General features: G+C 41.1%; 1 protein-coding gene and 1 long non-coding RNA gene across 14 annotated transcripts in view; both read right to left on the bottom strand.

The window, feature by feature from the left end:
* The window catches only part of sema6ba (sema domain, transmembrane domain (TM), and cytoplasmic domain, (semaphorin) 6Ba), a 282,900-nt gene that overhangs the window by 224,391 nt on the left and 34,406 nt on the right, over positions 1–24,103 (bottom strand).
* Positions 1,030–14,084, bottom strand: LOC141378933 (uncharacterized). Its single transcript, XR_012394691.1, has 3 exons — positions 12,340–14,084; positions 10,116–12,147; positions 1,030–2,907 (listed from the first exon to the last, which is right to left on the bottom strand). It is a non-coding gene; the product is annotated as an uncharacterized lncRNA (long non-coding RNA).

Genomic DNA, 24,103 nt, shown 5'->3' with positions numbered 1-24,103 from the left:
TCAAAGTGCTTTACATAACCAAAAATAAAAGAAACAAGCATAAGAAACAGAAACAACCAAGATTAAAAAAATATTAAAAACAGCAAAAGAATAAAATGATTAAAAATCTATTACATTTACATTTAGTCATTTAGCAGACGCTTTTATCCAAAGCGAATAACAAATGAGGACAAGGAAGCAATTTACACAACTATAAGAGCAACAATGAATAAGTGCTATAGGCAAGTTTCAGGTCTGTAAAAGCCCCTTTCACACAGTGATACCGGTAAATATCTGGAAAATTTCCGGAACGACTTTACCGGTATATTCAAAAAAGCACTGTTCACACCGGCGAGGACGTTACGGAAATTTTCCGGAAAAGAGCATTCACACATCCATTCCAAAATACTGGTAAATTCTGACATCATTCACCACAAATGAGCTTTAAACGTCTGCGCTTGTATTTGTAAACATTTGACTAAATTACAAACTCTGTGGATGATCAATATTGTGAACAACTTTCGCAGGATCACTTTCTCATGTCGAGATGTTCATAATATGTGCGTGTGCAGGCGCTCACAGGCTGTTTCACAGGCACACGCAAAGCTTGAAGGTAAACAAACAACGGCTTATCATAAGCATCTCATCGATGATTATTTACACAGTTGACATAAAGAAGAACATATAAACGTGATCTGACTAACTTCTAGCAGCTAAATGTGCCTGGAAAAATATTCAAAGGCTTTTATCCTCACAAACCGCGCGGACGTAAATGCATCTGACTGTTGTGATTGGCTAAAGCAGACGTCTCACGTCAGCACGTTCTAGACGTGCACGCGCTTATTACGGTAATCTTCCTTCTGCATTCACACAGCGCAGCATTCCGGCAAATTGCCGGTAATGTTACAACTTCTCTTTCCGGAAAATAGCCAGAACGAATTTACCGGTATTTTCAAAAAGGACCTGTTCACACATACAACCAAAAGGTCTGTATGTGTGAAAGGGGCTAAAGTCTAAGAAGGAAAGTATTAGTAATTTTTTTTTTTTTTTGAGTACAGTAAGTGGTATATCCAGAGAGGCAATTGCAGATTAGGAAGTAAAGTGGAGACTAAATAGTTGAGTTTTTAGTCGTTTCTTGAAAACAAGAAAGTCGTTTCTTAACATTAAAATGTGTTAAGACAAATTATTTTAACTTTTAATAATATTCCACTTAATTTTTTTTGCATTTGTTCTCAAATAAATTGGTGAGCACATTTTTTATGTAAACTATATATTTATCTTTTAATCATTTGAGTTAAAAGACCAAGATCTGAGATGGTTCCAGATCCTCAGCGCACAAATCTGTGGGATAATAATGTCGACAAGTTTCCCCCCTGTGGGATCAATAAGCTTCATCCATTAATCTTGCATAAAGGCTGCATTCATCTCGACTTGGTTTGGAACGTCAGATAAACACGTCTATTTCAAGAAGAGTGAAAAGGTCTTGAAGAAGTGGAAAACATTCGCCGCTCTGACTGTCAGGGGTGTAACAAGCTTTAATCTGATGGAGAGATAAACATTACAAAAACAAAAAACAACCTAAACATTTGCCAAGAAAATTTATGAAGAAAAAAAAAACTAATTAGCTTCTGTGATTGCATCTTCAGAGACTGAAATCACAGACAGAGTGACATTCAAAGGATGTGGAGATCTGAAGGAAAGCTGAGATCATGGACACACATGGAGACTGAACGGCAGGAGGACTGAGACTGACTGCAGTCTTATCACAGCCTGACGCCACTGTAAACACATCCATCACGGGCCGTTGAAGAGGAGCGACAGCCCAAACACAGCACTGCAGATGATCACAACAATCTGGAGGAGCTTCAGAGTGCATAACATTCAACATGGCCTGAAAGTTTCCTCTCCAAACTCATGGATTTTGAGGAGGTAATTTCATGGAAAACCTTTTTTTTTTTTTTTTTTGCTCATTTAAAGGAAGAGTTCAATACACAGTCAGCGGCCACTTTATTAGGTACACCTTACTTGGTTGGACACCCTTTCAGAGATGCTCTTCTGCATACCTCAGTTGTAACAAGTGGTTATTTGAGTTACTATTACCTTTCTATCAGCTCGAACCAGTCTGGCCATTCTCCTCTGACCTCTAATAACTGATTTCCTTTTATCTTTGCCATGATGACAGTACATAATGTTTGACTAAATATTTTTCAAGATACTAATATTTAGCTTAAAGTGACATTTAAAGGTTTAAATAGGTTAAATATGCAAGTTAGGGTAATTAGGCAAATCATTATGGTTTGTTCTGTAGACAATCCAAAAAAGTAGCTTAAGGGGGCTAATAATTTTGACCTGCTTTTAAAACTGCTTTTATTCTAGCTGAAATAAAACAAATAAGACTTTCTCCAGAAGAAAAAACAATAGATTAAATATTGTGAAATATTCCTTGCTCTGTTAAGTTTTACAAACTAATTTCAAGAGGAGCACATGATGTGATTGATTGGGCTGAACTCTCATCCGTAATCAGCAATAATCCAATCAGATCGATCCAAGCCTACAATAAATAGACCGATTTCACGCTATTGCCTTATCTTTGTTTTGAAAGAACCCCCCTGTCCACCTCATCTCCTTCTTTTTCTCCTTAACCAGAGGGAGTTCTCAAGAAATACCTGATCTCGGACCTCCTTAAGGCTGATTTATACTTCTGCATTAAGCACACACGTATGTTCCAGCACAGCCTTCGCACAGTCGCAGACCTCTCGTCGTGGCTGACAGCAACTCTGACAAGCACCTCTCAAAAAATGTAACTACACCTCACAACAACGCACAGCGCAAGCTCTGTGATTGGTTGGCTTGGAAGCTGTGACCAGTGTGGGCGGGACCGAGAGCCGTGAAATTCATTGAAGTGAGTGTTTACAAATGTCGAGTCTCCTGGGGTCCGTTCTTCGTACGTGGATTACTCAGTTAGCTGGATTTGGATATTGACGATTTGACACGATCCAGGATCGTTCCGTTCTTCAAAGCTGAGCCGAGAGTTGTTGTCATAGCAACAGTTCCCCTTCGGGGGGAACTTCAGCACTATAAGTGGATTTGATTGTAAAATCCACGCATTGGGAGGTTCGGTTCAGAAGCTACTCGTCTGAAAGAGTATTGAACGGGCCAATTAAGAATGAATTGGCAGCGCAAGCCTGCGCAGGTGAGCGGCATAAGCAATCAACTGAGTATATAAGCTCACCTGGCGCAGCAGACGCTATCCTTTTCGCTTCAGAGACTTTCTGATCGAGTCGATGAGGGTTCCTCCTGCTGTGACCAGCGATTCTGAGCGAACGAGAGCATTCTCCCGGTCCAGAGTGTGTACACGCAGTGGCAGACGGTCGAGCTGGGTTTCTCCCTTGCCTGGCGTTCTTTGGGTCCGGTCCTCCAGAGCGGTGCGTATAAAGTTGCAAACTTCACAGAAAGAGCAACACAGTCGTGCAGCACGTCCTTATCAGGACGGCGCTCCGACTGTGCGTTTCTGGATGCGGTGGTTTCCTGTCCTCGGATGATGGGCGCGGGCACTGTGTTACATGTCTGGGGGTCCAGCATGTTAATGCGCTGCTCGCGGGCAGTTAATGTCGTCATCGCGATGCCATGACTGTTGCGCAAGATCGCGGTTAGCCTTTGCAAAAAGGCGAACCACCCCAGTTGTCCCCTGCTCTGCAGCGGGCACTCGGGCAGATCTGAGGGTTTCAGCGAGAGATAATCCGTCGCCCACGGGCCCGCGGACCTCCCGCTCCTCTAAGCGCTCCATCCAAGCTTCGGGCGGAGGAAGCGATCCGTCTAACAGATGGTAGCCCTTACGCCCGATGACACCGGAGACCAGATGTCCACCGCGGCATCGGAGGGTGGGCTTTCATTGTCCGATGACGATCCAGACCCGCTCGCCCCCTTCGGGCTGGTGAGCGCTGTCACTACGGATCCTGAAACGGACATGTTAGCCGTGCTTTCCCGGGCTGCTTCGGCCGTGGGTTGGAGATGGTTTATCCCCCAGCTCCGCGGCCGGACCGACTAGAGGGGCGTTCCCTTCTTCCCGGAGGTGCACAGTAGGCTCACGCGGTCTTGTAAAGCACTTTTTTCTGCTCGTGCTGCGTGTTCCTCCACCCTAACCACTCTTGACGGTGAAACAGCCAGGGGGTATGTGGCGATTCCTCAGGTTGAGTGCGCGATGGCGGTAAATCCGCGCGGCGCCTCTTCTTGGCGGGGTCCGCCTCGTCTCCCATCCAAAGCCTGTAAGTTATCTACCTCCCTCGGAGCTAGAGCTTACATAGCTGCGGGCCAGGCTGCTTCCGCCTTGCATGCGATAGCCACCTACCAGCGCTACCAAGCGCAGGCGCTGGCCGAGCTGCACGAGGGTGGGTCCAACCCAGGCTTACGAGCTTCGCACCGCCGCCGACTTAGCTCTTCGGACTACTGAGTCCGCTGCGTGTGCGTTGGGGAGGACGATGTCCACATTAGTGGTCCAGGAGCGCCACCCCTGGCTGATATGCGCAAAGTCGACAAAGTCCGCTTTCTTGACTTCCCCATATCCCCAGCCAGGTTCGGCGACACTGTCTGTGAATTCACCCAGGAATTCAAGGCGGTGAGAGAGCAGTTGGTGGGTGATGTCTTATCGGCGGTCCGTAGCCCGCTCCGCCCGCCGTGCCATTCATACCTGCTCCTCGCCGAAGGCGCCCGCCTACGAGAGCTGCTCCGCCCCCGCACACGCCTAAGGCGAAGCGAGCGCGTCGGGCACCTCGGAAGCAGGCAGCCCCCCTGCCCAGAACGCCGCTAAGTCCGGCAACGGACCGCGAAGCGCCCCTGGGACAGGCCATCTGGAGAAGAGGGAACTTGCTCTTTCCCCGCTGGAGGGCGGGGCCCCATTTCCAACGGCACTTTTTACTGCCATGAAAACATTATGAAAGGGCACTTTTCACTTCCCCAGATGTGACAGCCCGAAATCTGCCAGTCTGGGACGCTATGCTTTCTAGCTTGCAGATTCGGTGCGTTTCGCCAGTGGCTCACGAGCGCTGGGAGGACGGTCTCCTTTCTCCCACCCCTCGAGCCTCCCCTCCGGAGCTCGGGTTTGGAGTGAGAGCAAATATCTCACCTCCAGCTTTTCCGTGGGACCCGCGAGTTTCCCGGATCAGCACACCCACTCCGCGCTGCCCCACTGCTGGTACGTCAGCGATTGTAGCGATGAGTCCATTAGCGAGAGCTCTGCCTGCCTGGTTAGCGCGGGCCAGCTCTTCGCGGTGGCTCATACGCACAATCAGACTCGGCTATGCGATTCAGTTCGCGAAACGGCCCCCCAAGTCACGGGTGTGTATTCACCAGGGTCAGCCCCCTGTCCGCCCCTGTCTTGCGAGAGGAGATTGCTGTCCTCCTGGCGAAGGATGCAATCGAGCCGCTCCCTCCAGCCGAGATGGAGAGCGGGTTTTACAGCCCACGCTTCATCGTGCCCAAAAAGAGCGGTGGGTCACGGCCAATCCTAGATCTGCGCGTTTTGAACCGCTGCCTGCACAAGCTGCCGTTCAGAATGCTCACGCAGAAGCGCATCCTCCGGTGCGTTCGTCCTCTGGGTTGGTCTGCAGCATTAGACCTGATGGACGCGTATTTCCATGTCTCCACTCTTCCTCGCCACCGACAGTTTCTGCGGTTTGCGTTTGAAGGTCGAGCTTGGCAATACAAAGCCCTCCCCTTCGGGCTCTCTCTGTCTCCGCGGGTCCTCACCAAGCCCGCGGAGGGTGCCTCAGCGCCCCTTCGGCTCGCGGGCATCTGCATACTCAATTTCTTTACGACTGGCTGAATTGCCCTCTCTTTTGATTATGCACAGAGTTGATTATGCACAGAGACAAAGTGCTCTGGCACTTCCACCTGTGGGGGTTTCAGGTCAACCGAGAAAAGAGCAAACTCGCCCCCGTGCAGAGGATCTCTTCTCTCGGGCTGGAGCTGGACTCGGTCACCATGGCAGCGCGCCTCTCCGGAGAGCGCGCTCAGCTGATGCTGTACTGTCTGAGAGAGCTCGACAGTAAAATAGTGGTCCCACTGAAACAATTTCAGAGGCTCCTGGGGCATATGGCATCCGCAGCCGCTTCATGCCGCTCGGATTATTCTATATGAGACCACTTCAGCACTGGCTTCACGATCGAGTCCCCAGACGCGCATGGCACGCGCGCGCACACCGAGTCTCTGTTACTGCGCTGTGTCGCCGCGCCCTCAGCCCTTGGAGCGACCCCTCGTTCCTACAGGCCTGGGTGTCTCTAGAACAGGCGTCCAGTCTTGTTGTCGTTTCAGCCGACGCTTCCAACGCGGGCTGGGGGGCTGTGCGTTGCGGGCATGCGGCTGCGGTCCTGTGGAAAGGTACCCAGTTGCATTGGCATATCGCCTGGAGCTGTTGGCAGTGTTCCCCGCTCTCCACCGTTTTTTTCCGGTGTTGGAGCGGCAACACGTGCTGGTCAGGACGGACAGTACGGCGGCGGTGGCGTATATCAGCCGTATAGGGGGTATGCGCTCTCGCCGCATGTCTCAGCTCGCCCGCCGTCTGCTCCTCTGGAGTCATCCGCGGATGAAATCGCTGCACGCCATTCATATTCAGGCAAGCTCAACCGTGCAGCCGATGCGCTCTCACGGCAGCCTTGCGTCCTGGAGAATGGAGACTCCACCCCGAGTCTGTTCAGCTGATATGGGCGCGATTCGGGGAAGCCCAGATCGATCTGTTGCTTCCCCCGAGATCGCTCATTGCCAGTTGTTCTTTCCCTGACCGAGTGCTCTCGGCACGGATGCACTGGCTTACAGCTGGCCTCGGGGCACGCGCAATACGCGTTTCCCCCAGTGAGCCTGCTCGCGCAGTTACTGTGCATGGTCAGGGAGGACGAGGAACAGGTTGCTGGTTGCGCCCCTCTGGCTCAACCGGACCTGGATGTCAGAGCTCTCCCTCGCGATAGCCCTCCCCTGGCAGTCCCTTCGAGAGAGCACCTACTCTCTCAGGGACAGGGCACCACCTGGCACCCTCGCCGATCTTTGAAGAGATTTTTAGACGCGAGGAAGACTTAGGTAACCTCCGATTGCGGTGGCTAATACCGTCACTCGGGCTAGAGCCCCCTCCCCGAGCGCGCCTATGCCCTGACGTGAAGTCTATTCACTGAATGGTGTGTCTCTCGCTGAGAAGACCCCCGTAATTTGCCAGATCAGCGTTGTGCTTTCTTTACGCCGAGAGAAGTTGGAGAGCAGGCTGTCGCCCTCCACACTCAAGGTTACGTGGCTGCCATCTCCGCTCTCATAACGCGGTGGCTGGCAGCACCGTGGGAACGCATAACCTCATCATCCGGTTCCTCAGGGGCGTTAAGCGAATTAATCCACCCCGCCCCCTCTCATGCCCTCTTAGGATCTCGCCCTCGCTACACAAGCCGCGTCAGATCCCTTCGATCCTCGACTCAGTATTTTCTGTCCCTGAAGACAGCTCTGCTGGTCGCGTTGATATCGATTAGAGGGTCGGGGACCCGGAGGCATTTTTCGGTCAGTGACTCGTGCCTGTAATTGGGCTGGCTTCTCTCACGTATGAGACCCCGCCCGCGATATGTGCCCAAGGTTCCTACCACTCCGTTTTAATACGAGGTAGTGAGCCTGCAAGCGCTGCCCTCGGAGGAGGCAGACCCAGCCCTTATTTATTGTCCAGTTCGCGTTTGCGTATTATCCGGACCGCACTCAGAGTTTAGATCATCTGAGCAGCTCTTCGTCTGTTATAGCGGTCGGCAGCAGGGAAGTGCCGTACCGAAATAAGTTCCCACTAGATTGTGGATGCCTTTCTTTCACTATCAGAGCCGAGATGAGCCGCGTCCCCCGAGAGCGCGTGCGCACTCCACTCGGAGCTTCGCATCCTCTCGAGCGCGCGCACGCGGCGCCCCTCTAACAGACATCTGTAGAGCTGCGGGCTGGGTGACACCCAACACATTTGCAAGGTTTTACAATCTGCGAGTGGAGCCGGTTTCCTCAAGGGTATTAGGTAACCCTTGGTGATTGAGGAAACAATTCGGTAGGGTGTTGAAACACGCTTGCTGCGCCATTTTCCCTAACACGGAGATACGTGCGCCTTTTTATCTGTCAGTAAAGTTCCCCGTCAGGTGAGCCCTGCAGATTCCTCCGTGGCCCCCAGCACTGACTCAGCGGAGGAGTCACTTGCTGGCCCACTACGTTGTAGGTCTGCCCGCTGGTCAGCCCGCGTTTTGGGTAAAGGTGCCTGCTATGCGTGGTCCCCACTAGGCGATCCCATATGCTTATTCAGCCACGGTTAAGTCCCCCCCCCCTGGGCGGACCCGTGTCTTCCCTCCCCGCTAACCACTCTTTTGCTATGCGTACTCCCCCTTTTTAGGGCTAGTCCATATGTAAATTCTGCCATCTATCCCCCCTTGGGTAACGGATGGCCTCCGCAGCGTCCTCCCTATCGGGATTGCACGCTTCCCAACGTACTGTCGTATTTTCCTAGAATTATCTAGATGCTCACGACTTCCCAAAAAATATATATAAATCCGTAAAACTTCTGTTGAAGTAGGATAAATTAGGGCCAGGGACACGTTGGAGGACCGCGCCCCCCATGATGTGGGTGCGTCACGCTTGCTTGACTATCTCCTCATCGGGGGTGTTGGTAAGGTGCAGTCATTATGGCGCTTTCAATGGGCTCCCAATGCGTGGATTTTACAATCAAATCCACTTATAGTGCTGAAGTTCCCCCCGAAGGGGAACGTTCGAGGTTACTAAAGTAACCCTTCGTTCCCCGAGGAGGGGAACGGAAGCACTATACTCCGTCGCCATAATGACTGTCCCTTAGCTGTTGAAAGTCTCTTCAGCTTAAAAAGGATAGCGTCTGCTGCGCCAGGTGAGCTTATATACTCAGTTGATTGCTTATGCCGCTCACCTGCGCAGGCTTGCGCTGCCAATTCATTCTTAATTGGCCCGTTCAATACTCTTTCAGACGAGTAGCTTCTGAACCGAACCTCCCAATGCGTGGATTTTACAATCAAATCCACTTATAGTGCTTCCGTTCCCCTCCTCGGGGAACGAAGGGTTACTTTAGTAACCTCGAACGTTCTGCTAGGTCAAACCTGATCGGAAGCAGGTTCAATTCATATAAACAGGATTAGATCGGCTCAGTTCAAGCAAAGATAATAGAGAAAGTATGTTCTGAATTCTGATATTTTCTTACAGTAATAGTTATATACACTTAGGAAAATGGTACATATTTTTTAACTATATATATATATATATATATATATATATATATATATATATATATATATATATATATATATATATATATATATATATATATATATATAGTTATATAGTTATAGTCATTAATAAAATAAATTAAGTTATACATATTAATAAAACGTATGCAATCTGCACCCTTGAAACGAAAGTACAAAGACTGCCACCTGCTGGTGCAAAGAGAAAACTTATAGATTGATTTTTTTAGGTCACTTTAGTACAAATTGTGTATAATAGAAATACACAATATGTGACTTTTTTTAAAGCAATAATACATTTATGCAGTCATGAACATGTTTTGATAGTTAATATGCCAGTGATTTGATGCTTCACAAAAGTTGCAGACGCCTTTACCAATATGAAAATGCTTTTGTAAACAACCAGTTATTCTTTACACCGATAAAAAACGGCTACTATAATAAAGAAAATCTTTTCTAAATGTGGAACTAAATACATTGATTTGCATTGAAATACATGATGAATACTCGACACATAAAAGTGTAAAGCCTGCAGCTCATAACAAATGTGGAAGGTTATTGCGTGTCATATTTAACAAGCCTTTTACTGCTAATTTGATGTAATTTTGCTCACATGGATAATTGAATATTAATCAGATGATGTCATTACACTGCTGTGCCGTCAGCCAATCGTTGCATTGCTGATCATGATTTCGAGGATGGATAGATCTGTCCTTCATAACACACGCAGCGATCTTAGATCAGTTCATCCAGACATTCTAATCTGATTCGCGAACTTGTTTGAAGAACCAAATTAGCGAGAGATCAGTTAGCAAGATTAAAAGATCCAGGATCCGCCAAATAATCTTAGATCATTTAAGCGAGGTACGAAGAACGGACCCCTGAAGTAGCTCTAGATGGAAACTGTTGTTTTGCGTTTACCTTACAAGTAGGGCCAGACAGAATCTGCGGACATTTTTTGCTATTTCTGCGGAGAAGTTTGTGAAAAATCTGCGGATTTATGCTGAATGATTTTGGGAGAATCATAACTAAAAACCTCATAGATTAAATAAAAATAATACCTTTTTTACGTTTATTTAATGTTTACAATGCAAATCCAATTAGACCCACTTATTTGGTAGACAAAGCAAGTCTCTCATATAATACATCTACTAAAAGACAGAAAATATTACTTTACAAACTGTTGTGTAAATAAATCAACTGAACATTTTCATATTTGTCAATAATTTTACTGAAATTAATTTAAAAACTGAATAAATATAAATGTATACACATATACACAAGTAAATAAATAGACTCAATGATGGGCTAAAAATCTGCGGAAAACTGCAGAATTCTGCATGCACTGATTTCGTGTGGGCCTGCCCCTACCAGTTCCCATCTCAGAATGGGTGAGTTTGAGCTACTTGTACATTAAGGTAGCAATTAGAAAAAAGAAAACACTCACGAAGAAACTAGACACAGAGGAACATATAAACCTACTGCCAGCTAGCGTTTTGGAAATGTTATTGCAGAGCAACACAAACAGCACGCAGAAGTATAAATGCACGACTACATGCAAGGCAGGCACCATGGGTCACGCCGATCACTCAATCAGAAGTAAAAACTAGCCTTAACATGCTAATTGTCCAGGCAGGAGCCTTGGGCTCAATTATCTCCGTGCTCAGGGTTCTCTCCCAGGACAGCATGCCAAACATGCTAATAGCATCAAGCAATATCTAATTAGGAAAATATATTTAAAAAGAAAAAAATAAATAAAATCCAGGAGGGCTAATACTTTTGACTTCAACTTGTACTCAACTTTACTGCCATGTTTCCATCCAAATATTTTTATTATATTTATGTGGAATATTGCATAAACATTATTGATGCACGGTAAAAAGAAATGTAGGGTTCTACTGAATTCATTCATGTTGTCCCAAAACAAATTTGTTAAGTTAACCTAACTAATTTAAGAAGATGGAACATAAAACAGCTCATTTCAAATAAGCAGTTTAAACAACAATCTTTATTTTTTAATGTTTGTAAACGCCAAGATGTGCATGCATGTGCATAAAACACCTTATGCATACAATTGGGTAGTATAAACTTTTTATCCGATAAGAAAATATTCACTTATACTACAATGAAAGCACATTTACTTTAATCGAGTCCAGTATAAGCATAGAAAAAAATCACATCCGATCATGTGATACCATAAATAGGCATGATGGGATAGCATTAATGGACAAACCAGCAAACTGACATAGTAAAACATCTAAAATGTTGCTTTGGCCATTCTGAAATGCCTCAGCCAAAGTCCATCATCAAAGGGGTTCGGTATTATTACCTACGGAACTTTATTTAATGCATTAATAAGGTGCAATTCTTGGAAAGCTGTTTTGGAATGATTACGAAATTGAAATTATTTTTATTATTAAAATGAAACTGTCTTGACAGTAAAATGCAACACTATTTTACAATGAAGGCATAAAGAGGGGAAGAAAAAAAGTGGAAAATAGTACACAAAATTAATACAGTTAAATAACTATTTTAAAGGTTAATTAACACCTTTAAATGAGCAAAACTAAAATCTAAATTGATATCTTAAAGTTACTGCTAAATTTGTAAAAATATAAATTTAAACAATAGACAGAATCATAAATGTTTTATTTATAAATAATACATAATTCATATTGAAGTCACTCATTCATTTAAAAGGACAGTTACCAAAAAAATGAACATAGTGGACTTTTATGATTATTTTTTATATCTGTGTTTCTGTTAAACACAAACATAAGATATTTTGAGGAATGAAGAAAGCAGCTATTTTAGGGTTGTCCTGATATCGCAATTCAGTACCTATTGATACTAAAGTTTTACAATGCTCTAGTGTCCCTGTATTTCAGTCAACAGCAGTGAGTTTGGTGAACTGATGAGCTTCACGGCCAATCAAAGTCATTTCTGATTAGTATGTGAACACAATGACAAATCAACAAAATTTTTTTAAAATTTCAGAATCGATTGGTACCAAATTCCAGTATTGTGCAACCCTAAGCTATTTACAACTATAGTCAGAACAAAAATACTATGACTATGGAAGTTTCAAAATTCCAAGACCTACCTTTGTGTTTAACAGAAGAAAGAAACTCCCACACATTTGAAACAAGTGAAGGATGAGTAAATGATGACAAACCTTTCATTTCTGGGTAAACTATCTCTTTAATGTGTTGATATTATTGCTAAAGCCCAGATTGATATTGCACATTTTTGCTCTCTGAAAGTTATAAGACTTCAAAATCATATTTTCAAGCAATTTCCTTTGAAAAACATGAGAGTGGGTCCTAATAAATCAACCATCCAGTCACAGTGTAAACAAAGAGGAATAATTCATGCTACTAATGTGAAAAACATTCTGCTGACACATTAATAACAACAACAGCAGTTTAAAAACTCATTTTTACCCACGACAAATTGAGTAATAAAACATAATAAACAGGCAACAATGTTTGCATGTTTTGTTCTGACTCTCCTAACAAGTAAAAATGATTCATGATCTTCTCGCATACGTTTGTAATATGCTTGTGTGAAATTTGAAAGAGGCACTTCATGAAAATCTGACATTTTCCATGTTTTTGTGCTGTTAATCAATCTTGCACAGTCCACCTTTTCTTTGTACTCGCTGTAGCAGGAGAAACTACATTTTAGAATGGTTGTTGATGTAAACATAAGAGAGTCCCCATAGACTTACAATTCCTAATTACATGCCTAATAAAGACTCCACCTTCTGCAAAGCAGCAGCTCATTTACATTTAAAGGGACACACAAAAAACAGTGTTTTTTTTCTCACACCCAAAAAGGGAAAAAATTTGACAGATTATAAAAAATGACTTGTTTGGAAGTTCAAGCTAAAACTTCAGACAAATTCTGTGGAAACCAGAGATTAATTTAGCATCTTATAAAAGTGAAATAATATGTCCCATTTAAAACAGAGGTGAGGACGGACGACGCATTTGTCACTTTAGCTCAAACTGCAGCCGACTCAGAATCTGATAAAAGGCTCAAGAGAAGCGAAGCCAGAAAACCAGAGAGAAAGAGAAAGAGAATGATGTCTGGCCAAGGAAACTTCCTGAGGTCAGCAGTGCTGAAAAACGGCAGTGTTTTCAACAAGAGAACCACTGCTGCTTTTTGCAAAGGCCTAAAAGAATGAAGCAGAGGTAAAGATGTGGCTTGCTGAGTAAAATCCAGATTGCGGATGGTTTCTTGCTTATGTGCCTAATAATTTAAACAAGAGATGTGAACAATTTATTGTTCTTACCCTGCAAAAAACATATTATTTCATGTAGGAAATATGAGCATTATTAAATATTGTTATTAAAACTTTACAGTAGATAAAACATTTTAAATAGAAATGTAGATTTATTGAGTATTTTTTTCTACAGACTGCCAATCTAAGCCTGAGGGTTTTACAGTTCTAGATTCCGCTGATTGTATGGTCGTAGGTTTTGATTGTTGATGTACACTTGTACGTTGTACTTAGGTTATTTCTTGATTTTAATGGTCATACATGTAATTGACACTGTATGTTTTTAGTTAGTTAGTTAGTTAGTTAGTTAGTTAGTTAGTTACACTGTAAAAATGTTGAGTTCCACACAATTGATTTGCGTTGGGACAATATGAAGAAACTAAGGCTGCGTCCGAACTCGCCTACTACTCAGTAGGTACTGCATTTAAATTTAAACGTACTACTCGGCCGTTGGATCAGTACGTTCTATACAGTATGAATGTAAAAAGTATGAATGGAATTCGGACGTACTACATCCGCCATTTTGACAGTCACGTGACATACCTGCGTAATTTACGTTGATTTACTGCCATTCATGAATTTGCTCACAGGGCATCATGAGATAGCACAACATGCATGGGATGCGCACTACAGAATCTCACCGGAAGTAGTAAGTCATCCGGGTACTTCTAGCATATTGTTTTTCGAATTCTATGAATTCAGACATACTACTCGGCTCACATACTGATTTTAGCGTACTATATAGTATGGAAGTATGCGGTTTCGGATGCAGCCCATGTAAACTTATAAGTCACAGGAGTGAATTCCAGTTCCTGGAGGGACGCAGCTCTGCATAGTTTAGTTTCAACCCTAATTAAACACACCTGATCAAACTAATTAAGTTCTTCAGGCTTGTTTGAGACCTACGGGTAAGTGTTGGAGTAAGGTTGGAACTAAACTGTGCAGAGCTGCGGCTCTCCAGGAACTGGAGTTGACACCGGTGTTATAAGTGTTTACTAATTTCAGTGGACTAAACATAAATCAATTGAGTTGTGCCCAAAAAAACTTCAAGGATTGTGTTGGTTCGGCTTATTTTAAATAAGTAGTTTGAACAAACACCAAACATAATTTTTTGTGTAGTTAGTCTGTGTGTAGTTATCATTCAATGTGTTAATGGGGGAAGGGTTAAAAACAACACTTGTTTCTATTTTCCTGTACAACTATCCTGCAATCGTTTTGAAAAAATTATAAAATAAAATAAATAGATCACTCATATGTAAATTTATTTGATGGCAACTCAGTAAATACTGTCCTAGAAGTTTTTCTAATTCTTAAAACGTATTTACATTTAACAGTTTTTAACTTAGGCTATTTTGATAGGTATTTTTAAAGTAAGGGTTGTTATAGTCTGATACATTATTCAAGACATTATTGCCATTAAAACAAATGCAATTAAAAGCACATTCAGTATTCACTACACTACAAGTGTCACTGCATTTTTAAACAGTTAGGGTGGAGCTACACAATGCAATATAATGTATTTAAAAACAACAACAAAATATATATATATATTTATAAATATATAAATATTCATAATGGGTCTTGTTTAAGTTATTATTTGGGATTTATTTTACTCATATTTTTACACTTTTTTTTTACACAAAATATGTTGCAATATAATAATTACAGCGGGCAAAGTAAAGGTGGGGTTGATAATAACCAAAGAAATTCATTTATGAAAAGATAACAAATCTAATTAGTTTACAAATAAAGCTATGTGTAATAAAATGAAATGACACAGGGGAAAAGTATTGAACACAAGAAGAAAGGGAGGTGTGGAAAGGAAGTGAAAGCCCAGACAGCAGCTGAAATCCTTCGGTAGCTCTTCAGCAATCCTCTACCCTTCGTCATTGTAAATGAATACCAGCTGCTTCAGTCCAACATCTACATTATTAGGATGATGAAGATGAAACCAGAGTGGACATTTCAGCTAGACAATGATCTAAAACATATTCAATGAAACTCTCAAATGCTTTCAGAGAAAGAAAATCAAGCTGTAGAATGGCCCAGCCAATCACCTGATCTGAATCCAATAGAAAGTACTAAATTAAGATCACATTTGATAGACGAGACCCACAGAATTATCAAGATTTTTACACTCTGTTGAGGTCTGTCACACAAATTACATCTGAGCAATGTATGTGACTTCATTCTTCACATGAGAGGTGTCTTTAAGCTTGTTTCCCCCACTATACATATAAATAAAAACAAATAAAAAACCTAATCATTAAGCTATTTTAGCTTGCTATTTTGAATAATTATCATTTTTATGCAGATACATTTTAAGATCTCCTCGCCAGAGTAATTTCAACAGCTAAAATACACCAACATATTTCACATGCCAAATTCTACCATCAGCATCAACACGCATGACCTTGTAACCATGTCATCATCAGTCCACCAATAAATCAAGTCCCCTTCCCAGTGTCCAAAATTGCGCTCGGCTAACCCTGACTCACAGCATAAAGGATGAAGTGATGTAATGAGACGCAGCCGGCACCTCATCCGTCCTCAAAAAAGACAGCGCAGGAAATTTCAATGCGAGGTTAATGTACAGATGTCAGCTTATGCAACTCTCCGAGGAGCTTCTTCAATGGACGGACATTAGCATAGACCGCAGGCCTCTAGGGGCCAGACTGATGGTCAGAATAGATGTGCTTGAAAACCCCAAGAGACTAGCCATCGGCAAAATGAATTGGTAACCAGAATGCAAGGTTGAATCAATGCAGCTGCTCTAGCAATGGAGAGAAAGAGAGAGAGCTTTACAAATACACACTACAGAGAGAAAGAAAGAGAGAGAGGTTGATTAAATGGTCTGATTACAAAGCACCTGAAACACATCAGACGGATGAAATGATTCATGAGCCCGGAGCAAACACATTACCGGCCAATCAAACGCCAGGTTTAGTGGAGGAGGGTGGTTATGGGAATATTCGATTAGGTTATGTGAAATGAATAAGAGTCAATGTGCTAAAGTCATGTAATGGTAGGAGGTTGCTACGGCGTTTCAGTGTTAGGTTGCATTCATTCATTCATTTTCCTTCAACTTAGTCTCTTTATTCATCATGGGTCGCCACAACAGAATGAACCGCAAACTTATCCAGCATCTGTTTTACACAGCGGATTTCCTTCCAGTTGCAACCCAGTGGTGAACAACCATACACACTCATTTACACATACAGTATACACTACAACCAATTTAGTTTATTCAATTCACCTATAAAATAAAAGTAAAAATGAAGTGAACACTTCACTGTTAAAATTGTCTTCTAGAATCTACAGTAACTCACTGGCAGCAGTTTGCCAATAACTTATTGTAAATCATTCATTCATTTTCTTGTCGGCTTAGTCCCTTTATTAATCCGGGGTCGCCACAGCGGAATGAACCACCTACTTATCCAGCAAGTTTTTACGCAGCAGATGCCCTTCCAGCCGCAACCCATCTCTGGGAAACATCCACACACTCATACACTACAGACAATTTAGCCAACCCAATTCACCTGTACCACATGTCTTTGGACTGTGGGGGAAACCAGAGAACCCGGAGGAAACCCACGCAAAGGCAGGGAGAACATGCAAACTCCACACAGAAACGCCAACTGAGCCGAGGATCGAACCAATGACCCAGCGAGGCGAAAGTGCTACCCACTGCGCCACTGCGTCGCCAACTTACTTTAAATCAGTTACAGCAAGATAAAACTATTTACATTTACAGCACCATTTATGTAGTATACAAATGTACAGTCTTGTATATCTTTACTGTAAAATATACAGTATTATAATCTATAATAATTTTTCCAATGCAACTTTAAAATACAGTAACATACTGCATAACTGTCCTTGCAGCAAAATACAATTCAATCATTAAAGTGAAAAATTACATTTTGTAAGTAAAAAATGACAATAGGATGATGTAAGATATTACATTTAGACCTTAAATACTGGAATAATGATGTATATAAACATACAATATTTTACAAAATTTCTTTGGATTTAAAATGAAAATTTCAAAAAGTTGTGTTTTTGTAAACAACGGATGACATTTTTTGTCCCAAATTAAAACAAAACAAAATTAAATCATACACCCAGCGCAATAAGGCGCAAAGCATGTAGGACGTGATTTGTTGCTATTTTTAGACCAGCGCAACAGTCATTGTTACGGCCTGTGTCTTCATTTTTTACAAACCCTCCCTTGTTTTCTTGCCTTTGGTTCTATGAGTGCGCGTGCACACTTATCCTAGCTCTTCCATGGGTGGACACACCTGTTTGTCATGTTGGGACTGATTGGGAGAGTTTAAAAGAGGCCAACGAGGAGGCGAAAGGAGAACGCAGCTTTAGTGGACCAGCCAGCATTGTTTTTTTTTTTTTTCTTTTTCTTTTTTTTTCTTTGTTTGTCTGGAGGTTTATTATTTAATTTGTTTAGGACGTTCAGACAATGCATATGACGAAGATAATCGATCACAACACCTATTGCAGGCACTAAGAAAAGAATACAAAGCATCATATAACCTCTTTAGCAAAACTACAACAATGTTTGATCATGTCTTTGAGAACATTACCTGTGATTTAACTGTTTAGCATTTTTCTTACTGGCATTAAAACAAATATAACTAAACTAACAGAAGAAATACGCATCAAGCACTCCTAGATTCAGCCAAATTTTACAAGCTAAAAATGCAGCTGGACGATGAAAGCAGTTTATCTAAAAAGATTGATTGATAAATGATCAAATAGGGCATAATTACCATTTGAAGATACCGCACAGCACGCCATGTACTGAAGACAGTCAGTTCTTTCTCCACTGAGCGGATGAAAAGTATCAGGAGACGAGTAGCGAGCGGAACCAGATTGTGCAAAAAGCCTGATTCAATCATATAAATGGCTTTTCTTTTAATGAATTTGGTTTGGAATTAAACGAATGGGCCTGCATGGGTCTTTTCACTGACATTTCGCATTCAATTAGATGGAAGTTTGATATTCACTAGGACTCCTTTGAGATAGCCATTAGATTCCTGCAAAACCATCAAGCTATTCCAAGGTTAAGTCTGTCTACTCTGTGGATTTCAAAGATGGACACTTTTAAGCTGACCTTGCTTAAAACGAACAGATAAAAGAAAATCACTGTATATGGCAGAGCTTCAGCTTATGTCATCTGCTCTGCTGGATTTTAAATAGACTTTGAAGACCATTTGCATCTTAGTTAATAATAAAACAAGCAGGGAGGATACTGGATATCAGTGCAAACTAGCAAAAAGCTGGATGTTGAGTGTAACTGGTTACAAAATAGCTAGTTAGCCTACTGTAATTAAATTACTTAGCCACTGAAAAGGGATTACTTTCAATTTAGGTAATTTAATTCTGTCATGACAACTCTCTGAGAGATTTAAGGTAATGAATGTTTTTGGCAATGCTCATGTGTTTGTTTTTGGTTGATCTACTATGCTGCTGCTGCTTTGATTATTATGGTAGGCTAACTAGTTATAATAACAAAATAACTCAACTCAGGCTCTTTCTGAAAACGTAGTCCCGCGGACATTTCTGGAGACCGCGAATTATGTAGCTTGAGGTACGTATGGCTGCATTTCATTTTTTAAGCGACTGCTATGGGCGGTGTGACGCCTTTCCCTTTCGCGCTTGCCGGCTGACCGCCTACCTCCGTGTGGAGGTATTTCCCGCCGCAAACAGTTTGTCTGGTTAGCTTGTCGTGTACGTCGGCCAACTTGAAACACAGAAAGGAGCTGACCACGACGACGACAACTGGGTTCGAGTCTGGGGAAGAGCGGTTCCAGAAATCAGGTAAGACAAAAAAAGAATCCAAAAAATAAAATGAACAAGTGAATAACAGGCTGAGAATGTAGTGAAATCCAAAAACGTAGGAAAATTAAAAGAGACAAGCGCTTTTTTGTAAATTGTTGGTTGGGTTTAGGGAAGTAAGCGGGCGCTTACAGGTGTGTCAATCGGTAAAACTGCTTGGGTTTAGGGGAGGAGGGTGGGTCGGCCGATTAGCCGGTGGCCCAGTCAATCATTCAGCCAGTCGGACGAATGGTCGTTCGACAGCGGCCTCTTGTGGGTTTACGCAAGAACAAAAACTGCACAAACGTCCACGGGACTATGTTTTCAGAATGTGCCTGAGTTGAAATATCTAGTTAGCCTGCTGTAGTTAAACTACTTAGCCACTAAAAGGATAAAAAAGGAATTACTTTCAATTTAGGTAACTTAATTCTGTCATAACTCTCAATTCTAAGAGATTTAGCATGGGAATGAATATTTATTTGGCAATGTCAATGTGTTTGTTCTTGGTGGAATAGATCTGCTATACTGCTGCTGCTTTGATTATTATGGTAGGCTAACTAGTTGTTATAACAAAATAACTAGTTAGCCTGTTGTAATTAAATTACCCAGTGAAAAGGTAAAGTAAGGGATTACTTGGGTAATTTAATTCTGTCATGACAACTCTTGAAGGTATTGTATATAGCATGTCAATGGATATATACATGGCAATGTTGATGTATTTGGTCTTGGCAGAATAGATCTGCTACACTGCTGCTTTGATTGTTATGGTACACTAACTAGGTATTGTACCAAAATAAGTAGTTCCTCCACTGTAATTAAATTACTTACCCACTAAAAAGGTAAGGCAAGGGATAGCTTGATTTTTTTTTTTTTTTTTTGTTAATTTAATAATGTCAAGACAACTCCCTGAGAAATGTAGCATTGTAATGAATTTGTATATGGGAATGCTGATGTGTTTGGTCTTGGCAGAGTAGATCTGCTACGCTGCTGCTGCTTTGATTATTATGATAGACTTAAGTTAATATAACAACTAGTTAGCATACTTTGAATAACCCACTGAAAAGGTAAAATATGGGATTACTTAGGTAATTTAATTCGGTTATGACAACAGGTATTTAAAAGGTATTTAGTAGGTTAATGAATATATATGGCAATGTTGATGTGTTTGGTCTTGGTGGAATAAATCTGCTACGCTGATTCCACTTTGATGGTAGGCTATATATTATAACAAAATAACTAGCTAGCCTTCTGTAATTAAACTACTAACCCACTGAAAAGGTCAAGTAAGGAATCACTTGGGTAATGTAATTATGTCATGACAACTCTCGAAGATATTTAGTATATTAATGAATATTTATGGCAATGTTAATGTGTTTGGTCTTGGCAGAAAAGATCTGCTATGCTGCTGCTGCTTTGATTATTATGGTTGACTAGATAATTGTAACAACAAATTAACTAGTTAGCCTATTGTAATTAAACTTCTTACCCACTGAAAATGTAAAGTAGGGGATTTTTTAGGCAAATTATTTTTGTAATGATAACTCTCAGCGAGATTTAATATAGTATGTATATGGCAATGTTGATGTGTTTTGTCTTGGTGAAATAGATCTGCTGCACTGCTGCTATAACTTCTTGTTATAACAAAATAACTAGTTAGCCTACTTTAATTAGATTAATTATCCACTGAAAATGTAAAGTAAGAGATTAGTGTAACGTTTTAATTTGGTCAACTCTGAGTGATTTAGAATGGTAATGAATATATCTATGGCAATGTTGATATGTTTAGTCCTGGCGTAATAGATCTGCTATGCTGCTGCTTTGGTTATGGTAGGCTAAAGTTATTATAACAAAATAACTAGTTAGCCTGCTGTAATTAAATTATTTCCTGACTGAAAAGGTAGAATAAGAGATTACTTGGATGATTTAATTCTGTCATGACAACTCTCTAGGGTATTTAGTATGCTAATGAATATATGCAATGTTGATGTGTTTGTTCTTGGTGGAATAGATTTGCTATGCTGCTGCTGCTTTGATAATTAAGGTAGGCTATAGTTGTTATAGCAACTTGTTATAGTTACTTATCCCCTGAAAATGCAAATTAAGAGAATACTGTAAATCTTTAGGTTATTTAATTGTGTCATAACTCTGAGAGATTTAAAATGGTAAATAATATATCTATGGCAATGTTGATGTGTTTGGTCTTGGTGGAATAGATCTGCTATGCTGCTGCTTTAATTAATATTGTATATTTATAACATTTTATACTTTTACACTAATTCAATATTTTAACTGCAATGAATTGCTATGCAGAGTTGTTTACTCCTGACAGATTTCCCATCATGCACCACAGCCAGAGATTTTAAAAAGAATAAAAGAATACCCATGAAATAAAAAATAAAAATAAAACTAGACAGTTGCTGTAATCTTCTCCAAAAGTCACATCCTGCACTTTCCCTCAGAGATGTTCCCTTGTTCCTCAACATCACACACTTCACAAAAGTCTTCATTCGACGGTCTCAAAGCTAAACACTCCTGCAGCATCACACAAACTAAAAGATGAATTTCGCGACATTTCCTTTCAAAGACCCATTCAGCAGAGTCTCATTAATCAAGTGATGTCTCCAGAAGTGGCACTGGAGCTGGTTTTTTGGCTCTTTCTCTGGTGGTGAAGAATCGCCCCCCCGCCGTGGGCATGTCTGCATCTCGGGGAGCAGGTCAGAGGATTGATGCCCTTCTCCAGCCGAGTGTGTGTGATCTCCTCTGCACAGATATACTGCCACGGCGCAGGCTCTTTCAAAGGCGCTTTAAGCGCTTTCTAAAAGACATACAATGGCATGGCAGGACATCCAGCATTCCTCATGTCCATGTCATAACTGGGTGATGGAGCGACTCTCAGTGGGACTGAAATGATCATGAGACAAACAACTCCAAATGTTTATGATGGAGAAACCAAGCACATGCGTGAGGCTGTAACACTTTAAAATTATGGTACATTAGTTAATGTATTAACCAACATCATCTATTACATTTATTATGGCATCCATTCATGTTTGTTAACATTAGGTGTTTAAGTTTTTGTATTTAAGTTAAACAACGTCACACTATAAAATGTGCATTAACTAATGTTAACAAGCGTGAATTTGAATTTTAATAATACATTAGTAAATGATAAACTATTTATAAATGCTTTTCAGTTCACACTTTACAATAAGGTTCATTAGTTAATGTTAATTAATGTATTTACTAACATGAACAAACAATGAACAATACATTTACTACTATAATTGTTCATGTTAGTTAACGTTAGTTAATGAAAATACAGTTGTTCATTGTTTGTTCATGTTAACTCATGGTGCATTAACTAATGTTAAAAAGCATGGACTTGGATGTTAATAATGCATTAGTAAATGTTCAATTATGATTAATAAATGCTGTACAAGTGTTGTTCATGATTAGTTCATGTTAGTAAATGCATTAACTAATGAACCTTATTGTAAAGTGTTACCGCTCTTCAAGATCATTTATACTTAATGTTAGTAAATATATTAACCGATAGACCATTATTGTAAAGTGTTCTCGTGATGCTAAAACATCAGCTTTATTAGCATCAACACTGTACCAGCCTTGACATATTAAAGGTCTGATTACACAGAAAATAATTTAGGATTTTGCTTCTTGTTTAAACTACTTATAGATTATACAGCTTTATAAGGAAAACTTAATTGTTTCATGTTCAATCCACTTAAATTTGTTAGGTTAACTTAATTGATTAGTGTTAAGACAACATGGAAGAATTGTGGGGTTTTTTTACAGTGTAAATAAGTTTTATTTTAAAATATCCTGAATATTTATTATCCCTACCTCCCAATCAACAATACAATTCCTGAGAATTGTTGTTCCAGTAAGAAAATATACTGTTATAATATAATTCTCTGGGTCGCTGGGTCGAACCTCGGCTCAATTGGCGTTTCTGTGTGGAGTTTGCATGTTCTCCCTGCCTTCGTGTGGGTTTCCTCCGAGTGCTCCGGTTTCCCCCACAGTCCAAAGACATGCGGTACAGGTGAATTGAGTAGGCTAAATTGTCCGTAGTGGATGAGTGTGTGTGTGTGTGTGTGAATGTGTGTGTGGATGTTTTCCAGAGATGGGTTGCGGCTGGAAGGGCATCCGCTGCTTCAAAATTTGCTGGATAAGTTGGCGGTTCATTGCGCTGTGGCAACTCCAGATAAATAAAGGGACTAAGCCGACAAGAAAATGAATGAATGAATGAATAAATACAGGCAATGTATGCAAAATACACATAGCTATATATTTTTTATACAAAATTCATATTTGCATTATTTATTTGCAGCATTTTTTGTATCACATCCTGTTTATTTGTAATTCTTAACTCCCGAATCAACAATAATTTACTATAATTCCTGAGAAAAGGAAATATAAAAATTGCTATATGGATGGACAGATGGATATTTATTTGCTTCATTATTTATTAACAAGTACATGTATTTATTGTAAAATTATAATTTAATAACTATTGTTGTATTTATTATGTATATTATCTACAGTTAAATAAACATTATTTATTAATTAGGGGAGAGCGGGATACAATTAATGTGGGACGAAAGTGACATTTGCTTTCCAGGCTATAACAGAACATTCAGCATGCAACTCTTGATGAAGGTCCGAAATTCAGTTTTTAAGCACAGAAAGTAAATTATTGTAGTGGTTGTTTTTTTATTATTATTATTACAAG

The sequence above is a fragment of the Danio rerio genome, chromosome 2, assembly GCF_049306965.1.
Source record: "Danio rerio strain Tuebingen ecotype United States chromosome 2, GRCz12tu, whole genome shotgun sequence".
In the NCBI taxonomy this organism is placed as follows: domain Eukaryota; kingdom Metazoa; phylum Chordata; class Actinopteri; order Cypriniformes; family Danionidae; genus Danio; species Danio rerio.
Note: the sequence above shows the minus strand (reverse complement) of the source record. Positions and strands in the feature narration are given on the sequence as shown.